This window comes from Callithrix jacchus, chromosome 6 (genome assembly GCF_049354715.1).
Source record: "Callithrix jacchus isolate 240 chromosome 6, calJac240_pri, whole genome shotgun sequence".
NCBI classification, from domain to species: Eukaryota; Metazoa; Chordata; class Mammalia; order Primates; family Cebidae; genus Callithrix; species Callithrix jacchus.
The window spans coordinates 147,881,558-147,896,870 of NC_133507.1; the positions used below are offsets into that span (position 1 = coordinate 147,881,558).

General features: G+C 36.1%; 1 long non-coding RNA gene across 1 annotated transcript in view; it reads right to left on the reverse strand.

The window, feature by feature from the left end:
• Positions 1–722: 722 nt before the first annotated feature.
• The window catches only part of LOC144576833 (uncharacterized), a 276,348-nt gene continuing 261,757 nt past the window's right edge, over positions 723–15,313 (reverse strand). Inside the window, exon 3 of the long non-coding RNA XR_013519410.1 lies at positions 723–793. This is a non-coding gene — a long non-coding RNA (uncharacterized LOC144576833). The remainder of the gene's footprint in view (positions 794–15,313) is intronic.

Below are 15,313 nucleotides of genomic sequence, written 5' to 3' on the forward strand. Positions count from 1 at the left end.
TTAGCTGGGCATGGTGGTGCGTGCCTGTAATCCCAGCTACTCAGGAGGCTGAGGCAGGAGAATACACATTTTTAAAGGCTTGATGTGAGCCCAAGATTATTCCACCTGCTCTTTATAGGAAGTTCTCTCCCTGAATTTGGCAGATGCCACAAATGCTTGCACCAATTTTACTCAGCTGAAGGTAGAGGAGGGAACCCTTGGCAGGTCTTTGTAGTTCACATTCTCTTCGTGCAACTTTCTGTTCACCATTAATCTGTCATGGGGATTCTAGCTCCTTGTCTTCCCCAACCTTTCAATGCTGTCTTCAAACTGCAGGTAACCACCAGATTTTTGTTACATTCCCCTCCCTGGAAAATCTCAAGGCAGTAAGCTAAGCAATTGCAGAACCTAGCTTGATTGCTTATCTTTCTCTAATGTTACATAAATTCACTGCCTGTATTCCAATATCTGAATGCTAATATTTCACAGAAATTTTTAGTTTTTCCATAAACAGCTAAAGATGTGCTTAATACTGGTAGAGAAATCTGATCTCTTTTACTTTTGCTATGAGAAGTCCAGACATTGACTTTGAAAATACCTTCTATAATGTAGAAACCAAGGAGCTTTAACAATTCATTGCACACAGCATTGCTGTGTAAAGAAAGCCACGCATGAAAATTAGTTTCTTTTTTTAAAAACGACTTTGTATTGTCAAAAAATTTAGTAACCAAAAACATTTTATTCAGTAAGTCTGTAAACATTCTTCATGTTAAACCTCTGTTTGGATTTTAGGAGAATCTTTGGGTCCCCAGGCCTGAAATTAAAAAATGAGATTATGTAGTCATTTGCAATTTAAATAAAATAATATTACTTACATGAACAAAGTCTGAAATCAACTGAATTTAAGAAATTAAATGTAATTTTTATGAGTATAAAGGCAATAAAATGAATATAATTAGCTCAAATTTAAGTACAAATATTATCTCTGCCTACAAATTATTTACATATATGTCAGTTTGATGTGTACTGTAAATAATTCAGCATGCACAATCAAGATAATTCATATAGGAGATGTTGGAAAACATATAGATTCACAAGTAGTTTTCTGATACATTTCTTCACCTTTTGGTTAATAGTTTTCAGAAAAACTGCTATATTAGGTTCATCCATAGGGTGATTATGGCATTTCATAACTTTTGTTTAGAGGAGTTTTAGTTCATTTGTTCTGAGAAAAATTTGAGATGGATAACTGAAGCCAAGCTTTGGAGGGGGAAAAAGGCAATTTGATCCAAATCTGGCACATTCCGAAGATGGCTTGGGTTGAAACTGAATCTAGCATAAATATTTGGCCATGAGATGCTTCATGTCAAACTTTCCTTGCTCACACACAAACTTCTTTGATCTATCCTGAAACGTCTTTTTATGCCAACATTCCATATTGCCATATATATATATAAAGTTTTGCAGGAACTACTGGTGGAAACATGACTCTAAATACAGTGGGTGCCGTGTTTACCTAGACATAGATATATGAATTATATTCAATGATTCAGTGGAGGTAACATACCAGGTTTGGAAGCAAATCAGAGCCATCATAAATTAGCTGTGCCCCATAAGCAAATAGAATGAATAAGTGAAAATTATCTATTCAAAATTACCAACAAGACCAGAAGCCAACTTGGGGAATCATAATATTGTAAAGAGCATTTATTTCAACTTAGAAAATTAAGAGCTGTGAGAACTATAAGAAATGCATTACGATAGTGAACATTAGTTAATAATGCCATTCATAGTACCTAAGATTGACAAACAAAATGTTTGCCCTCAAGAAGTATTTGATAATATGTCTTCTGTGTTTTCCTGTTTCCTGGCTAGAACTGGATATTCAATATGAGTAATGCTTCTTTCATTAAAAAAAAAATACAGACTTAGAAATATTTACTCACTTCTTCAAGAATGTAGAAAACACTTAATGATAACATTTCTGTTAGCTGTGGTGGCAGAATTATGTATTTACATCTAACACTTTTTTTCTGTATAACAGGGATTACTTAATTACAGAGTACTCCTATCCAAGGAAATTAAAGTTATTTTAAAATCTGAGGAACATTTTGAAATGAAAGTTGTATTTACTCTTTCTGAAGCATATATTAAATGTCAAAATTGCCAACTTTTAAAAAATTTTATGTCTCATACACAATTTATATGTGTGTGTACGGGTATGTGTGTGTATATAGTAATTTTTATCTTTAAAAATCTAATGAATGTATAACTTACAAGGCAAATTCGAAAAGACACTGAACTGTTTAGTTAAAACAACTTAAGATCTGTTATGGCTATAATTACAACAGTGGAAAACTGGCAGTCTTTAAACTATGAACCTAACGTGAGTTGGTATATAAATAATTACATGTTTATATAGCCCAGTTGAACAAGGCTACTCTGGCAAAAGCCATTTCAAAATACAGAATTAAAAATTGAAACTCTAAGTATACTCAAGCAACTGTAGCAATTAATTCAGTAATTAAAATCCATGTTAATTACAAATGATCCAGAAATATTTTTAAAGAACAAACCAGCTGGAAAACCACATGTCAATATTCTTTTAGACATATATGAAGATAGTATTTGAAATCACAAGCATGTTTATAAATCCTAGCTACTCTCTAAATTTATGAAATTATATGGTATTATTGTCTATTATTAATTATAATATGTGCTAATTTTTATATGTTACAATATTGATGCACATTTTGTAGTGCTATAGAATGTAAAAACCAGTTCCACATAGATTTACTAATTCAATTTCCTTAACAAGTCTACAAGTCAGCTTTTAACTTAGTTATTTTTATTTCCTTTACCAGTTGAGGTAACTTGAGACTCTGAGAGGCTATGCCTTGGGTTATAAGTGGCAGAGGTTAACTAGAATTCAGTCATCTAAACCTATTATTTAATTAATAAAATACTTTAGACAAAGTACATAATTATATTGTATGGTTGTTATTGTCTAAAAACAGTGTTTGTGAACTGAATAGTTAAGAGGAAAGAGCCTGCTTTATAAGCAATTTTAATGAAGGCCCTGTTAGGAGGAATTTATTCATAATTTTCTGGTTGCCCTCATCATGACACAATTTGAAAAGTGATCTGAATTATAAAACGAGCTTCTATTTTGTATGTGTTATATATTTTTTGTTAAAAGCATGTTTTTAAAAGTCAGACATTGCTTTTCATTTAGGCATAAACAAACAAAAATATCAATAAACAACCTCAGAAATAATCTAGAGTATTTTTTAAATGATGCCACTTTATATTCTGACACATCCAGCAGGAAGAGTGAAACAATTTGGGTTAAACAATTAGATGTGTCCTTTGTTTCCTTATTTGAGGTTTACCTTTTGAATTTGCCTTTGTTTCATGTACATGCAACTCTAGACACGTGCTAAGACAACCTTCTGACACTTTTCCAGAAACACTCAAATTAAAAACCTGAAATCTAATATGCAATAAATAGAAAAGAAATGTGTCAGGAGATTTAGCACAGGCAGCACATAAAGGGACCCCTTCTTTTCTTAATCTATAAAGGCAAATGTCACTGTTGAGGCATCTGCCAAACTGCCATGGAGAATGTGTTCACTGCATTTGCTAAGCCAGGGGCACCAGGGCTGTTAGCAGTGAACAACGGATGGGGATACCCAACTTTTAACTCCATCTTGAGAAAGAAAGAAAGATAACTTTCTCAGGACACAGCAATAGGGTAAGTAAAAACGCTTTGGAAGATTTAAAAACAAGATTTGAAATCCCCAAATTTGGAAAAAATGCTTCTCCAAAAGTTGCCAGACATCCAAACCTAAAGGCTTACAGAGCCCTGAAGATGGATTGAGTACACTGAAATTAAAAACTAGAGGTTACTAAAAAGATGATCAGAATAAAACAGTGCTCAAAGCATGAGACAGGTTCCACTGCTAGGATATTATTATTTTTATTATTATTATTTTCGAGATGGAATTTTGCTTGTCACCCAGGCTGGAGTGCAATAGTGTGTGCGATCTCAGCTCTCTGCAACCTCTGCCTCCTGGGTTCAAGTGATTTTCTGGCCTCAGTCTCCCAAAGTAGCTGGGATTACAGGTGGCCAAGCCACCATGCCTGACTAATTTTTGTATTTTTAGTAGAGACAGGATTTTGACATATTGACCAGACTGGTCTCAAACTCCTGACCTCAGGTGATCCACCAGCCTCAGCCTCCCAAACTGTTGGGGTTATAGGCATGAGCCACCGTGCCCAGCCAGGATATTATTTTAAGTGGCACACAGAAAGACTTACTTGTTGCTTTTATTTTAATTGTTAAAAAATTGATTATATATTTAATGAATACTTATTAAAATATAACAAACATATTAAACTTCTGTTTGTGGACTACTAGGATGAAAATAAAATTAAATTTCAAAGAGTTAATTTGTGGAAAGTAGTGAAAATAATGGTTTAGATAATATATGGATTTGAACAAAAATGTTAAAGCTAGAAATCCGAGGACTAGGGTTGTGGTAATGCTGGAACAGAGAGTACAGGTATTTATAAAGCAATTGCCCCTCTTTACTTTGGTCTTCTTTCGGTGAATATAGGGGGTATTGAAAATCTTCCTTTGGCTTAATTCATCACATTAATATTCCTTGTCTGCACCAGCATGCCTCCTATGTTATACTCTGTTCCCATCCCTCATAAATCCTCACCTGTACTGGAATGTAGGCTCCAGCAGGGAGGTAGTGCCTACCACATAATTAGCACTTAATACATGGAAGAATGAATGAATAACTGCTTTATCCCTACACACTTCTGTACTTGATACGTTCCCTGATCACAGGATCAGTATCAACGCTGCCCTTTAGATCAAAGTGCTTCCCCCTCAAGTCGCCTTTACCTTACTTTTGAGCACGAACTTCAAATTTTGGTTCCTTAGAGTTACAATTGGATGCACACAAGCCCACTGTGGGATTAAGAAGGACTGCAGAACTACATACAGGGTGTGTGCTGGCCTTCGCAATAGTCCCCTTGTCATTGTATAGCGATGTGATTTGAAAAATCTTTTTATGCAGCAGGCTTGAACATCATCATTGATGTGGCCAGGACATCTTCATGTTGAGCAATTCTGACTACTTCACTCAGAGAAATCCCATGACATTTTCTATTAAAACCTACATTTATATTTTCCCAGCATGAAACATTGTTTGACTATAGTTGCTTGCTGCCTGCCTGCCTGGCTACCACAGGCATCAGAATTTTTAGAGGAAGAGGTTTGTCAGTTTACTTCAACACCTCAGCCAGTATCCAGCATAACAGATGCTCAGTAAGTATGGACTGAATCAATGACCAATGAATTAAAGAACAAACGAAGAAACTTGCCAAAAGCTATGGAGGTAGTAAGGCTCACAACACTGTTAGGTGTTATGATAGCCATACATGTGTGGCAGCTGCTCTATGCTGACCACTTGCACCAGAATGACATCTGCGTTTTCATTAAGTGTACCAGACATTTCTTCTGTTTAAAATCCATAGCCATAGACTGAATCTTCACAATAGAGAAAATCATACAGCACCTGGGAGGATGTGCTATAAGTAGAGACTGTCCAAAAGTTCAAATGGCTTTGTTCACTTTCTTCTGGATTTATGTTTCCCAGATTTTTCAGTTTTCCAAATCAATGCCTTTAAGTTAGCTATTAATACAATTGTAATCCTACACCTTCCACCTGTACAATACTCTGTAGCCTCTAAGGACATCCACGTGTATTCTCTAATCTAAGCCCATTACATTTCCTGCAACCAGAAAAACAGATACCAGTTTACATACAAGGAGGATAAGACTCAGGAACTTGAAATGACTTGGTTATTAGCACATACAGAGTAGCTGATCAGCTGTCCAGAGAGCCCACTTCTTACTCTTGTCTTATTTTTGGCAGCTTCTCCATTTCCATGGAGGGTTGGAAAAATATCCTGTAGGCAAATCTTTGAGACCATCTGCCCTGAGCAAATGCTGAGCTGACATATGAGAACTGAACCTGAGCAGAGGTAGTCATTACTATAGTAACTCCCTCTGATTCACGTTTGGCTGTAATCTCAGACAACTTGCTTTTGCCCAAAATTTTCCTCTGAAACTAAAAGTTGAAGTCATGGTGATGGAGAGAGAGATCTCTGCCAAGGCAGTGAGGGAGGGCTTTGCTCCTGTCCTTTATCATACTTCAGCAAATACAAGACCCAGGTCAGTGTCACCTGCCATCCCTACTCAGCTAAAGGGTACAGCCAATTTAAGAAGCAGGTAGAGTGCAATTCCTGCCATTACATCCATTTCAAGTCTGCTTTAGGTTAATTCTCTTTTTTTTTTTAACCATTTTTTTGCTTTCTTCCTCTCTCCTCTTTCTCCCTACCTTCTCTCCTTTCTTTTCTTTTATTTATTTTCATTCTTTCATTTCTTTCTTACAGTGGAGCTCACTTTTAGTGAAACACGATTTTGAGATTATTAATCGTTTATAAAATTGATAATCCATTCACTTTTGAGCTCCTATTTATTAAGTCTCAGAAACATGCAAAATAAAACACTACTTTTGTTAGAGTGGAAAACTGATTTTAGAGGTATTTTAGATTGCATGTTATCATAGAAAATTAAACATTGATTTAAAAACAAATTATTTACCTTATAAATTATAACAAGCTTAAATACAAACATGTCTCTAGATAAGCATATCTCTCTTGGCTAAAACTACAATATATAATACCAATGAGAAAAGTTTGTATTAAAAATAGGCATTATACATGTTCTTGTTAAGCTTTCAACACATCAAAATTATTATTTTTTTCCAGTGATAAATAAGTAGTAAGAGGTCTTCAGAATTGGAGGTTTGAAAAATGCTGTGCCAAAGCTTGTTCTAATTAACACTCTCGGCTCCTATTAAATTTGATAGGAATTAAAACGTGAAAATTGAATGAGAGAATACATCCATAGAGCATTCTAACAAAGAGTAAAAGTGCCGAAGAAGAAATGATAGCTGTGCTATTTTTGATTTTTAAAAATATATGAGGCAGATTTGTTATTCCCCATCACTGAGGCACCTGACTACATTCAAAATGCTTAATGAAAAGATCAGTCTGTGTTATATTAACAAAAGAATTGTGTACAAGCATGTACTGTGAAAGAGATAAACAAATTACTTTCAGAAAGTGCTATGTCAAAGAGATTAATATTGGCACAGATATACATGTTGGCACTGGGTATAATACAAGTATTGTATAATTCTTTCAAAACTGCTACCATTCTACCAAATGAATGCCATTTTTAAAAGCCTACATATTTTTGAGTAAGACTTTGAATGTTTCTAGCATAAAGAAATGACAATTATTTAAGGTGACAGATATTCCAATTACATTGATTTGATCTTTACAAATTATATGAATATGTTAAATTATTGCATGCACCTCAAAAATATGTATGCCTATTATGTTTCAATAAAAAATAATGATAATAATAAATGCTGGAAACAGAGTGCATTTATTTATCTGATCACTTATTTTTAAATTAATAGGTTAATGTGCATTTATATAGTAGGTGGTACCACCATTTTTACTGTTTTTATGGGCAAAAATGGGCAATTATCAGCAATTCAGATGTTTAAACTTAATAGAAGGTCTATTATCAAGTAGCATCAATGTTGATTAATTGTCCAATTAACATAGATGACATAGGACAACCTTAGAAATTTGAACTGCAAGATAATGAGGCTTGAGTTACCGTATTAAATGGGTTCCAGTGTAGAATTAAATCTTATATGCTAATTACAAATGTTTTAATTGGCTATTATCTACCTCTTGTTTTCTTGCCTTATCCAATCAATTTCATTCATGGTTTAAAACATATATATGCATCCATGTGATATTGTGAACCCAATGTTAACTATTCTTTTTTTTTTTTTTTGAGATGTAGTCTCGCTCTGTCACCCAGGCTGGAGTGCAGTTGTGGAGGCTGCTCACTGCAACCTCCACTCCCTGGGTTTAAGCCGTCTCCTGCCTCAGCCTCCCAACTAACTGGGACTGCAGGTATGTGCCATCATGCCCAGCTAATTTTTGCATTTTTGGTAAAGATGGGGTTTCACCATGTTGGCAAGGATGGTCTTAATCTCTTGACCCTGTGATCCGCTCACCTCAGCCTCCCAAAGTGCTGGGATTACAGGTATAAGACATGATGATGCCAGTTTCATATTAGTCATGTCTTCATAAAACTTCTGTGTCTTATTCATATAATGGTCTAATAAAAGTTTTCAGGGGGAAAGTAACAAGAGTTGTACTTTTCATGAAATGTCCTTATTTAGTGATTTTACCTGCCTACTTTAGCATGGTCCAAAGGAATCTACAGAAAAAATATTAAGGTTTATACTAGAAATAAGAGAACTAAAATCTTACTATCGGGCTACTGGAACAGATAAAACAAAAGACATGGAAAAAAAAGGAGTTGTAAGATAAGAACTCATCTTTCCACAATATTATGGATGAAAAGAGCTGTACTGGGTATTCTCTGAAGCTCCGTCACCCACACAAACTCTACCCTCTCTCCCCCAGTGTTCCCTGGTTTCCTGTTTGGTTAAAACAAGGGCAAGCATAGGCAAGAGGCTTAAAGATGATAATGGGGGTGAAAGTGAGGGAATTAATTATTCCTACACACACACCCTGCTGCTCGTCTTATCCAGTCTTGCTGCACATAGGCAGTGTCCTTTCTTCTCTGTGTTATAGCTTCAGGTGAGAGTTCCATCTTCCATTGTTTTAATTCTTGTCAGATTCCAATCACACTTTTCCCACCCCTTTGTTCAGCCCTAGTAATGATAATGGCTTCACAATACTACTAGTCCCTGGGTGCATCACCATCTCTTGTTGGCTTACTTCCCCCTGCTCATGTCTCTGTAATTTAGATTTGTTTCAGTGAAACTCTTTGGTGATGCTATTTGTTTATTTACAAGATCTTGATAATCACAAAAGCACAACACTTCTAATTTATTTGTTATAAGTTTCTGATACTGTTTTCAATATTTATAGTTCAGTAAATAAGTAGGCAAATGAACAAAAGATATATACATGAAAAAATGGACTTCACAAATAGTTACAAAAAGCTCTGAAAATTCCTTAACCAACTGGTTAGATTTTAAAAGCAATGTTTTTATATTAGTTATCAGACTGATTTTTTTTTCAATGAGATAAATCAAGAAGTTATTACAAAGGGGATATTTGTTTGGAGTATCTTCATGCATTCAGCAAATAACTAGTGATACAGTTATAAATAAGGCAGGTTATGCCTGGTCTCAACTGTAAATAAAGCAGATAATGCCTGGCCTCATCTTTCTAGCAAAACAGTCTATAAACAAATAATTATGCAAAGAATTACATATGCGCCAATTGTTGTATAATGAAATGGAAGTATGAGACTTGTGATTCAAAATAAACCACTTGTAAGTGAGAAACTGAAACATGAGTAACGCAGGTGAAAAGGCAGGTAAAAAGCTGCATAGGCAGGACAGATCAGATGTGTATGAAGTCTCCATGGTGTGAAGGGGCACAGAACAACTGAAAAATTAAAATAAGTTCAAGGTGACTATGTCACAGAGAATAGAGTGGGGAAAGGTGAGAAATTAGAGTGGCAAGATCAATACAAATGATATAATTTCAATACCTGTGGTCTGTGTTAAGGACTTTAAAGGCTTTTCTAGGAGCAATGAGGAACCACTGAATAGAAGAAGAGGAATGACATGATAAAAGTTTGTGTTTGTAATGACAACTATGACTGTTTAGAGAAGAAAAATACTAGAGGTGGAGGTTGAGGGAGTGACAGTGCACAAGGGGAGACCAAGTAAAAGACATTGTTGACTTAGAATAGCATGTTACATGTGGAGAGAGGTAAGCAAAATGGAAAGATTGGTGATTAACTCAATGCAGATGCGAGGAGAGGGAGGTGTTAAGGTTGATAACCAGAATTCTATATTGAGTGAAATGCTGGTCAATGGTGTCATTTTCTGAGATGGAGAATCCTAGGAAGAGATCAGGTTTGTGAAGAAAAATAATTAATTTGGTTTTGAAAATGTTGCATTTGTAGCTCTTAACACATGGATCAAGTCAGCAGTTGAGTCTGAGAGATAAAAGGATAAGATCTTGCATGGAATGAATACTAGAGAGAGAGCACTATAGACCCAATTTATAGCACTAAATTGGGTCTATAGCTGGGTGGTGGTGTGTGCCTGTAGTCCCAGCTGCTCGGGAGGCTGAGGCAGGAGAATGGCTTGAACCCAGGAGGCAGGAGAATGGCTTGAACCCAGGAGGCAGAGGTTGCAGGGAGCCGAGATTATGCCACTGCACTCCAGCCTGGGCAACAGCACAACTCCATCTCAAAAAAACAAAAAGGTCTAAAAGAAAGAGAGGGCAAAAGACAAACGAGACTGTCAGGAAGTGGTCAGGGCGGTAAATGAAATCAGAGCATTCGGGTGTCAGTAAAGTCAAAGCCAGATATTGTTTCAAGGAAAGTCAAATGCACTGAATGGGATTGAGATGTTACTTAGAACATAACAAAACATCATGATTTAGATGCTATGATACTGAGGTCATAGCTGGCATTACCCTGGACAGTGTCGGAGTGGAAAAGGGGCAACGATGTGCCTGGACAACTCATAAGAAGTTTGGTTGGGAAAGAAAGAAGCATGAAAGGCAGGAGTAGGAAGAGATTCCAATCAAGGAAAGGCTTTTTTATTTTAGGATGAGAGAAGCAAATTTAGCTGAGAGAAGAAAGCTCAGGTAGTGAGTCACAAGTTGAAGACACAGAAGATAATATGAAGTGCACACTTACTGAAACAGGAGGAAGAGAAGGACTTGAATAGAGTTGGAGGAACTGGGCTTGACTGGATAAATGTGTATCACTTCCATTTAGCAGGTAGGCAAATTTGGTCTCAGAAATTGAAAGCTTTTCTCCCTGATGACTTACACTTTCTTTGTAAAGCAAGAAACAATTATCTACTGACAGTGAAAAAGGGAGGAAGCCTAGAGGTTTGACAATACTGTGGAATATTGAAACAGGCATTTATGTTCAATGGAACCACAAACCAGTTTAAAAAAAAAGTAGCAAGATTGACAAACAATTTTGAAGGTGCTTGTAACACTGGTAATCACATTTAGAGTTATCACTCTAAGTTTTATATAATACTCCTTCAAGTACAGTGTGTCTGACAATGGAGCATTATTTGCTGGATGACAGAAAACATCTCATCTCTTGCTATATCTCCAAAAAACTTTGTGTATAGCCCTTGCTCTTAGTTCAGACTGCTAGAACAAAATACCTTAAACTGGATAATTTGTAAACAACAGAAGTTTATTACTCACAGTTCTGGAGGATGGGAAGTCCAAGATCAAGCCACCAGTAGAACTGGTGTCTGATCATGACCTGTTTCTCTTAGGTGGCATCTTCTATGTATCCTCATGTGATAGAATGGAGAAAGGGCTAATAAGCTCCCTCAGGCCTTTTATACAAATGACTTAATTACCTCCCAAGGGCTCCACCTCTTAACATCACCTTGGGGCTTAGGTTTTAACATAGACATGTTGTGGGAACACAACATTCATACTATGGGGTACCCTATAAATTATCAAGCCTGTCCAAGACACGCAGGCATGGGCATCACATAGAAGTGATGCCTGTTCTTGTGTCATTCTCAAACATAGTCTTGAAGCCACTTTCTTTAACATGTGTCATATTGACAATCCATTTTCTGGAATTTTCTCGGGATCATTTTGTGTTTACAGCCATGATTTATCTCTCAAGCACTAAATTTTTGTTGCTTTTATCTTTGATAATAATTCAGATTGTCCTTCACCATATGCTATCTTATATATAACTAATTTTCATTTGGAAATAGAAGTATTATCTAGTCACTGACATAGCCCCTAATTAGAGTAAAACCCCCATTACACTATCTATACAACCTGGAGCAGACTTCTTGTCTATCCTTTTCCAATACACCCTCCCTGATACTTTTGTAATAATCGTGTTAGTTATTGTTTCTCTCAATAATGTCCTCACACAAATGCCCAATCAAACACAGATTTTCCATATTCTGAAGTCAAATTTCTGACAAACACAAACTTATCTACTATCAGGCGAGGGAAGGAAATTCTGTAGAAGATTTGAATGAAGTTATGCTGATGCTATCCTAGGAGATTTCACTCACTAAATCCTAGGATTAAAAGGGATCAAAGAAGGGGAGGATAGAGAGACCTATTAGTAAGTAGACCTAAATTGTTATGAATGTTAGCTTGTTAAGCCTTTTCCAATAAGTAGACCTTAAACATTCAGTGACCATAGTTTCATATGGAAATCTGGTGAAATCTATGAATACTGTTTCTGAAAAATGCACACATAAACACATGCACATATAATATTATTACAGTTTTTTCATAATACCTTCAGTATCATCCATGATACCCTATGAGCTTTGTTCATAGAGTTCCAAGTACATACTCACTATCCAGAATGAAATAATAATATTCTTTGAGATTTCTTCAAGTAGACTGGACATTCTAGACCCAAACTTGAGAACCAATTAAATTTGTTGCAAGGAATGTTGGTGAGAAAAATGATCACCATTACACATTTTAGTAGTACAGGTTCTTAAAAAGTAGCATGTTGTTATTAATCTAGAAGGAGAACATTTAGAAGAAACCTTTATGTCCTTCAATTACATATATTGGAAGATTACACATATTTTTAAATTCAGAAGTTACTCCATAGAAAAAAATCTATAGACAAAAAAAGGAGATGAGAGAATCACAGATCAAAGATGGAAACATGGATTCTAGGTCAGATTATCAGTCATCCTGGTTTGCCCAGGCATAAGGAGCTTTCAGCACTAAATGGGCATGTCCATGGAAAACTAGAACACACTGGCCATCCACAGATGCAGATGATTTTGTTTATTTATTTATTTTTTTTTTTTTGAGATGGAGTTTCCCTCTTATTACCCGAGCTGGAGTGCAATGGCGCAATCTTGGCTCACCGCAACCTCTGCCTCCCGGGTTCAGGCAATTCTCCTGCCTCAGCCTCCTGAGTAGCTGGGATTACAGGCACGCGCTACCATGCCCAGCTAATTTTTTGTATTTTTAGTAGAGGCAGGGTTTCACCATGTTGACCAGGATGGTCTCGATCTCTTGACCTCGTGATCCACCCGCCTCGGCCTCCCAAAGTGCTGGGATTACAGGCATGAGCCACCACGCCCGGCCGATTTTGTCCATTCCTAACCAACACAACAAAGTGATATGGTTTGGCTGTGTCTCCACCCAAATCTCGTTTTGAATTGTAGTTCCCATAATACCCACGTGTCATGGGAGAGATCTGGTGGGAAGTAATTGAATTGTGGAAATGGTTAACACCAAGCTATTCTTGTGATAGTGAGTTCTCATGAGAGCTGACAGTTTTATAAGGGCCTTTCCCCACCCCTTCACTCTGCACTTCTCTCTCCTGCCACCATGTGAAAAAGGACTTGTTTTCTTCCCCTTCTGCCTTGATTGTGATTTTCCTGAGGCCACCCCAGCCATGCTGTACTGTGAGTCAATTAAACCTCTTTTCTTCATAAACTACCCAGTCTTGGGCATGTCTTTATTAGTAGCATGAGAACAGACTAATACACAAAGAAAACAAGTTCTGTCTGCATAATCAAATGTATGCCACTGGATCATTTTAACTAATAATGACTAAAATTTGTTGTAACTTTCCTTTGTGATAGGCAGAGAGATGAACACCTTCAAATGTAATACTTTCTTTAAACTTATCCTTGTCTTAAAAACCTTCCAGAACACAGGAGGATCCTCGGGTTTGTGCCAAAGGCTGGTTAGTTCAAATGATTAGGACAAAGAGACAGTAGAGGATATCATATTTCTAATTAATTAATTCTTGTCCCTTGAAAAATTTTTTCAACCTAACACAACATGGGTCTCATGTATATTTTGAAAGACTTGCCATTAGTGTTCAAATATAAACCAAACAACCAATTTCTGGATTGTTATATGTGAATTATATATCAGGTAAGAGTACAGATTGATGAATACTAATAACCTTTCCAATTAGGTTTTCTATAAGCCTATGAATTTCTCAACTTACACAAACTCTACATTTTGAAACATTATTTTCAATTCTAAACATAATGTAAGCCCAGAATTAAGCCCTTAAGTGGCATTTATGAATTGGACTAGAGCATTGCATTTATTTCTACGGCAGCAAGTATTTGAAGTGTAGGAAAGGCTTGGAAAGTCTGTAAAATTAGAGAAGCTGTATTTTACCCCAGATAAAATATGGGTTTTCTTTTAAAGTAAGGCCAACAAAAAGGAGACACCATCAGTGAAATTTTAAAATCAGGTATTCATCATTGGGCTTCAAAAGTATATAGGCAACCCAGATGGACAATTCAGTGGGACAGCATTACTGAAGGCAATCAGGTCTCATACTGAATACACCTGCTGGAAGTAAAAGTAGGAGGGAAGACTTTTGAAAAATCTTATATTTCCGTATTATCCAGCAATATGACTATAAAAATATCTGGAGACTTTTCCATAGGTCAAAATTGACTAAAGATGGAGAGTTTGACTTCATTTTATTTCAGTTTATATAATGTGTCCACTTTTGACGTCACCAAATTAACAATTCTAGCTGCAATGTTTCAAATAAATGCTGTGATTCACTAAATAAAAGAAAGCAGGGAGCTAATGTTTTTTTTACCTAATCATTCAAAGATTAAACTCATCTATCACCCAGTGGAATCAATCACCTATGCATGCAAATGTAGCTTTTATTTATAAACTTCTCAAAGAGAATTGCATTTACATGAAGAAAAGAGATAGCAACTTTGATTAAACATCATCAAGAAAAATACAACTTTTAAGATGAGTAATGAGTCAATTATCAGGAGTAGGAGGTGGGACAGGAGGAAGAGAGGAATTGATTTTAAGTTCCAACTCTGATTTGACCCTTCTTTTTGGTTATTACTACTTCTCGCACCCCTTTCCTTTTCCTACTATACAGAAATTAGAAGGAAAAGACAATCGGGTTGATAGGAGCAAAGAGACAAGATGCTTTAAAGAAAGAAGGAGAAATAAAGTTGGAGCCTTGTCCAGGAGCTCTCTCCCAATATCAAAAGCAAAGGAGCAGTATTTTGTCCAAGGAAACTGGGCAATTTCCTCAGCTTGTTCTTGCCCAGTTATTTTACTGCTCTCACTTCAGTTACCACTGCTGCCATCTGGAGTCAGTCCAAAGCTTTGTTTTGCCCCAGAATAT